At 38.2% G+C, this 6,904-nt stretch overlaps 1 long non-coding RNA gene across 1 annotated transcript; it reads right to left on the bottom strand.

Moving 5' to 3' along the window:
- Positions 1-2,849: 2,849 nt before the first annotated feature.
- LOC113473581 lies at positions 2,850-3,111 on the bottom strand. Its single transcript, XR_003395518.1, has 2 exons — positions 2,989-3,111; positions 2,850-2,910 (listed from the first exon to the last, which is right to left on the bottom strand). It is a non-coding gene; the product is annotated as an uncharacterized LOC113473581 (long non-coding RNA).
- Positions 3,112-6,904: the final 3,793 nt, after the last annotated feature.

Genomic DNA, 6,904 nt, shown 5'->3' with positions numbered 1-6,904 from the left:
AATGTACAAAGAGGAAAATCCAAAGAAGAAAAGGGGCTGTTGATTAACGATGAAAAAGGCGAGGGACTGTTGTTAGAAATTTGGAACTTGTTGATGAAAAAAAAGTAGAGGTACGATACGACAAGTGGCGGTCATCAAATAGGACAAATTTGGGCAACAAAGATGAGGTTAATATCTAGGTGCGGAGAAGGGTTAATGTTAACAAGTGTGAACTAAGGGTTAATCTTGATATTCAACATAAATTTGGTCTGGATAAACAACAAGGGTTAATCTTGATAATCAAAAAGGTTAGATTATTTTGCAAGATAATTAAAGAATAAATTGGAATTTTTAGTACACACAGTACCTATATCAAAACAAAGATGAAACCTAAACATCCCAATCTGGTCCTACATATCTAGGATTTGGGCGACGAATACGCTGGGACTGCGGTTCGTTGCAAGACAAAGGATTAGGCTGAGGATAGGATGTTGTCTCCCTAATGTATGTAGAATGCATGTCTTGAGAATCTGAGTGTGTACTGGGTGTATCAAGAGATTGTTGATAGTCTGTACTCATGTCGCTTATGTTTGAATCTAAGTCTAGTGTATCTTGTGTGGAATGTGGTGTGCGAATAAGTTGTATATCACCATGAGATACTTTCCTGACATCTCTTGCATCTTCAATAGCTTGACATTTGTACACCCCGGATGGATGGACATCTCTAATTTCATATGGACCAATCCAACGTGGACACAAGGATGCTACGATATCTTTCTCTGCACTCGAGAGTGTGTGATTGCGTATGTATACAATGGAATTTTCTTTGTACAATAGGAATGGTTTTACTTTGTACTGTTTTTTGTTGTATATCTTCTGATTTCTTTTTGCTGCTTGGAAATGAGATTTCCTTGATGATGCTGATTTGGAGGTTGGATATCGTTCAAGAGGTGAACGTAGATTTTGGTTGAAGACTACCTCAGCTGGTGTTTTCTTAGTAGCTTGGTTTACAACACTTCTAATCGAGAATAGGATCTGGTGCAATTTTTCATCCCAACGGTTGTGATTGTTTTCCAACAAGTGCATTCTCATCCTAGTTTTTATGCACTGATTCTTTCTTTCCACTGGGTTTTGCCTAGCTGTGTAGATGGCTGTTGTGTGATGGTTTATCAAGTGCTGTTGACAATAGTTTGCCCATTCTTGGGATCTGAATTGACTTCCATTGTCTGTTAGAATCACTGATGGGTATCCAAATCTGGAAAACACTTCTTTATCCATGAAATCTAGAATGGTTTTAGTGTCGGCTTTTTTCACCGCTTTTGCCTCAATCCATTTTGAGCAAATATCAGTCATAGTTATCAGATATGCATTTTGTTTTTTCCTACTGGGAATGTAAGGTCCCATGATATCTAATGACCATGTTTGAAAAATCTTTGTCTCCTGTCTTGGATGCAATGGGGATATTTTGTTTCTTCCTGCAACTTTTGTTTGAATGCATACATGGCATGCTTTTATGAATAACGCCACATCTTTGGCCATGTTTGTCCAGAAGAAATACTGTTTGATTAGAATAATTGTAGCATTTATTCCCGGATGGAAATATAATTCATGGTTATGGTAATATTCCATAACCTGTGATACCATAGATTGCGGCACAACCAGCTTCCACTCATCTCCCTCATCCCGCCGAGTGTAGAGATAGCCATGAATGACCTGGTACTGCGTCAAAAACTTGATTTGTTTAGGGGTCAGATCTACAGAAGGTGTTTTTAAAATCTTTTCATATGTGTAGACTAGTTCTGCGATATCTTCATCTTGTAATTGGGCCGCTTTGACTTTATCAAACAATGTACTATGATCTATTGAGATAAGTTGGAGGTTTAGGCTAGGGATGTCTTTGTCAGTGCAAACAGGCACAAACATTTGTTCTTTCATCCCATCCTCGGTGTCTCCCACTTCAGGGTTTCTTGACAACGCATCTGGCAATTCATTGGCTTTACCCGGTACGTGCTCGATATTGAAATTGAACTCTGCAAGGATCAAGGACCATCGCAGCAATTTTGCATTGTTATCTTTGAAGTTGTTCAGCCATGTCAATGCCTTGTTATCAGTTCGTAGTGTAAATTTTTTACCCTCCAAGTAAATACGAAACTTTTTGACTGCCCAGACAATGGCCAAGCATTCAATTTCGTTTGAATGATACCGTTTCTCGGTATCATTAAGAGTTGTTGAGATGTTAGCTACAATCTGCTTACCATTTTCCCCCTCCTGGTATAAGCAGGCACCTAATCCTTCCAAAGAACCATCGGTTTGTAGAATGAACGGTCGGTCGGGGTCTGGACGATGCAATGGTTGAAGATTTGCAAAGACTTTCTTGACTTCATCAAATTTTTCGTTGTCACTATCATTCCATTTGAAGGGCTTGCGACTAAGCATCTTGTACAAAGGTTCAAGAGTTTCTGCTGCGTTTGTCACATAATCACGCAACCACGTGCATATTCCAAGGAATGATTGCAAATCCTTTTTTGTCTTTGGATATTTCTGATTTTGGATGGCTTTTGCATGATGTGAGGAAGCAAAGTTTTGGGTGGCGGTGATCTGATGTCCTAGATATTCAACATCATTAACACCAAATTCACATTTGTCCAAAGAGAGTGTAAGGTTGAAGATGCGGAATCTTTCTAGCACCAGTTTCAGATTATGCAGGAGATTTTCATAATTATCTGCTTTTATTATGACATCATCAAGGAAAACATCAGCAATTGTTCCTAGATAGTTTTGTAGAACTTTTTGCATCAGACGCATGAAAGTTGATGGACTGCCTTTTAATCCAAATGGCATGACAGACCCTATATTGCCAGTGGCGGCCATCAGGTCCAGTGAAAGCTGTGTATGCTTTACTATTTTGTTCCATTGGTACCTGCCAATAACCTTTCTTAAGATCAAGTTTGCAGAACACTCAAGCTGTGTATGCTTTACTATTTTGTTCCATTGGTACCTGCCAATAACCTTTCTTAAGATCAAGTTTGCAGAACACTCTGTTTTTCCCGATATTCTTCACAAGTTCTGAGATGTTTAGACTAGGGCAATAGCTGTCTGCGGTTACTTGATTCAGCTTTCTATAATCGGTACACATTCTTCTAAGGTTCCTATAATAGTCGTCAAAAATTGGGATCACCACAAGTCACACCAATCAACATAATTAGGAAGAAAATTATAAGAGCGACAAGCTCTCCGTACTCTCACTCCGCGCTTTGTTATCACCTCACAGACTCTATCTCATAAAAACTAACTTATGTATTCAATAAAACACAATCTCTCGTATATACGAGTCTAAGGGGACAAATATAAAACATATGAAAAAACCGGTGTAATCTCCGATTTGGAGTACAATTCGCAACTCGAGTGACAGTTATTAAACTATTCAATGAGCAAAACCCATGACATTGGTCGATGCTTATGAGAATATAAGTAGAACAAACAAAGAGAGATCAAAAAAAAATAATTGAATCAGAAACTTGAAAAATAGGAAACCTCTCGCGTCAATACAAAGCTCACGTCCTCACCGACTGTAAGGAAAATATGTTTCACCGATTTCACGAACATGATCTAGCTGGAAAAAATTCATTGTTGATTGGCTAGATTATAGAGATAAAAAAAAAAGAAAAGAACGCTAGCGACAATATAAATTAATCATACGAAGGTATATATAACACAAAGTAATATCAACAGCTTAGAATGAGTAATCAATGAATTGCTTAGATTACAATAGTATTATATCCAAAAAATCAGAATAAATAATATAACTCAATTATTAAATCACTCCTACAAGTGTGATATGTTAGAATTGAGGAAGAAGAATTAATGGATAGAAAACAAATCAGAAAATAAAAAATATGATACTCAATTCTATAGCTGATTGAAGTATAATGGTAGAAACTCGAGAAATAATGACCACTGTCGGACACAGCCCAAACAACAAAAGGGAATGCAGACTTTAGATAATTGACCAGCGTGGAAACATAGCAATTATCCCAAAATACAGAACACGACTGAGGATATTCTTATACATTCATCTACAGAAAATTTTGGATCCCTGTTCTGTTCATAATCACTCTCAGCAGACCACAAAAAAACAATGAGATATACTCTAACTACATGAAATTACCCCATCAACATACACCGATCTAAAACACTACCAATCAAGAAAATGACACCCTCGATCCAACATACATAAGTTCGCTACCACAGACATAACAAGCACCGTTCTAGTGGTGAAGACAAATAAGAGAAAATCGGAAATAAAACCACAAAAACCATATATACAACCACGCTCTGAATACAAGCCCACCTATAATTGTCCACTTACGTTCGCTGGTCGCCCCATGACGGACAAAAAAAAAACCAAGTATGTGTACCGGAGTCTACAGAATAGACATGAAATCACCAGCTAACGACAAACAGCTATCTCGCCCCCTCCGTTACATAAAACTCTCCAAGAACTTGTGAAATAACTATTGGGACAAAACAAACGCGAAACGATGTTCTGCAAAACTTGCATCTTAACGCAAAGGATATCATATTAAGAGCAACTCAAGCATAACCCAATGGAACAAATAGTAAAAGATACCAGCTGTTCCAAATGGAAACTAGGACAAAATGGCCTGACCAATGGCCACCGCGCAAATACCATCAGTCACAGTCAATCGCAACCAAATCTTGGATATAAAAAGAGACAAGGTCCATTCCAACTTTCATGCAAATCTGATAGACAAACGATAAATCTACACACAAACACACAACACAACGACCCACACGACTCTACTCTAGGAACATCCATTGACCCGCCACAACACCTTAAAACGAAATAAAATACACAGCATCAAAAAACCGGATGGTGCTAAAATTACAATTCGAACTGAATAAAGATAATAATAAAAGCGAAAAACTAACTTAATGAAAAAATCTTCAAATAGAAACTAATCTGAAACTGGTGCCATAGAAAAAGACTTCGCATTAATCAAACATATACCATCTCTTTGCCCACAACATCTGATATTAGGTCGTTAATCGATGTGTAGAACAAAATCAATCCATAGCGGCACAAATCCAGTCTCAACCAGACACCCCCAAAACACTATTGCTTCACATCACGTCATGCAAAAGCCCGACTCCCGAGACAAAACTCAGCAAATACATCCCAAAGACAAAAAAGGATTTGCAAATCAATTCCTTGAGAACGTTACTGCATAAACCACATTGAGTTGCCGATCGATTATGTGCCAAAAGAGCAGAAAACTCCTTGAACCTATTGAAAGACCATTGCTTAGCCGCAGAGCCCTCTCAAATAGGGACACCCCCCATGTCCGTGAGACAACGAAAGAATCTTGATCGAAGTCAAGAAAGTCCTTTGCAAATCTTCAACAAATTGCACATAGTCCACGACACACCCGACACTCCCCGCCAGACTTACATTCTAAAACAGCGATGGTATACTCTCTGCGACAGCCGGATTAGTGCCTGGCTTCAATAAATACACCAGTGAGGGGGAGAAATCATGGTAAAGCCGCTCCGGTGAGTCAGTAAACATCATCAAAAAAGACGTCTTAACATGAACAAGAAGAACAAAACAACGAGATTCACAATTCAAACCGAAACTTGCCACATGTAATTGAGACCAATATGGTCTGGGCAGTCAAAAAAGTATATCGGAACTCACCCTCTCTACCTTCCTGGCAGGGTAACCAAAAGCTTCTCACAAACTAGAAACATAGAAAACGCTAAAACAATGGCATTGACCATGGATGAACAACTTCAAAAAGATAAACAAATCGCAAAAAATCCTGCTTGACGATCGAGTCCAAAATTAGATCATTCAGAAAGATATCAATTTCCAATATTGAAACGTACCGAGGTGAAAAGAACCAAAATGAAATTGCCAGATGCGTTAGTCAAGAAATAAACCTGGACGTCGGGAGACACCGAGGAATGAGGACATGCAAAGAAAGAAAATGATTCTGTAAGACCCTAGTTGCACTGACAACAAAAAGAAAAAAAAATTCCATGTAAAACTAAAAAAATATATACATAAAATAAAAAAAAAAAAAAAGAAAAAATACGCTAAGATAACAAAAATTTTCGAATAGCAAGCGGCCACAAAAAAATTAAGATAGAAGATATCGTCAGAAACTTAGTTCCCATCAAAAATATAGAAAAAAGAATATTCTAGACACACACCTTCTGTAGATCTAACCACACTAAACCGAAACCAGTCTTACATAGAACCCCACGTAACCAGGTCAACACATTCCAATGGCTAATCCTCCTCACACCATCGGCGAGATGAGGAGAGAATGAGTAGCGAACCGCTGTGTTGCTGACCAGCACAAAAATTCTATTGCGTGGTCACAGGTTATGAGCCAAATATTCCATAACGTGTAAGAAACCAATAAACCAATGATCTGCCGCGGCGAAAAAAACCAACCAGCTTAAACTACATCTCCCTATCCCAGCCGAGTGAACTCAGAGATAGCCCATGAAAAATGACATCTAAGGTAACCCATGAAGAATCACAAAAAAAAAAAATTGGTTATTAGCCTCTTAGGAGGTCAGATCTACCAAGAAGTGTTTTCAAAACTCTTAAAAAAAAAAGTTCATATGTGTGACTAGTATATGCGATAATCATTCATCCTTGTCATTGGGCACAAAAACAGCATATATAGACATATATCGAAAAATGATTACAATACGGATTGTTTGAAGACTAAAGTTAGGAACGCCGGTTCCATAAGGGACTAAGGGATATGTCATTTGTTCGCAGTGCAAAGGCACCAAACATTTATTTTTCAAATTCCCCATCCTAAGGTGGTCATACCCACTTCACGGCGTTTCTATAGACAATCGCATCTGGCAATTCCACTTGGCC

This window comes from Diaphorina citri, unplaced genomic scaffold, assembly GCF_000475195.1.
Source record: "Diaphorina citri unplaced genomic scaffold, Diaci psyllid genome assembly version 1.1 scaffold45051, whole genome shotgun sequence".
NCBI lineage: Eukaryota > Metazoa > Arthropoda > Insecta > Hemiptera > Psyllidae > Diaphorina > Diaphorina citri.
This window is presented reverse-complemented; position numbering and strand designations above follow the sequence as displayed.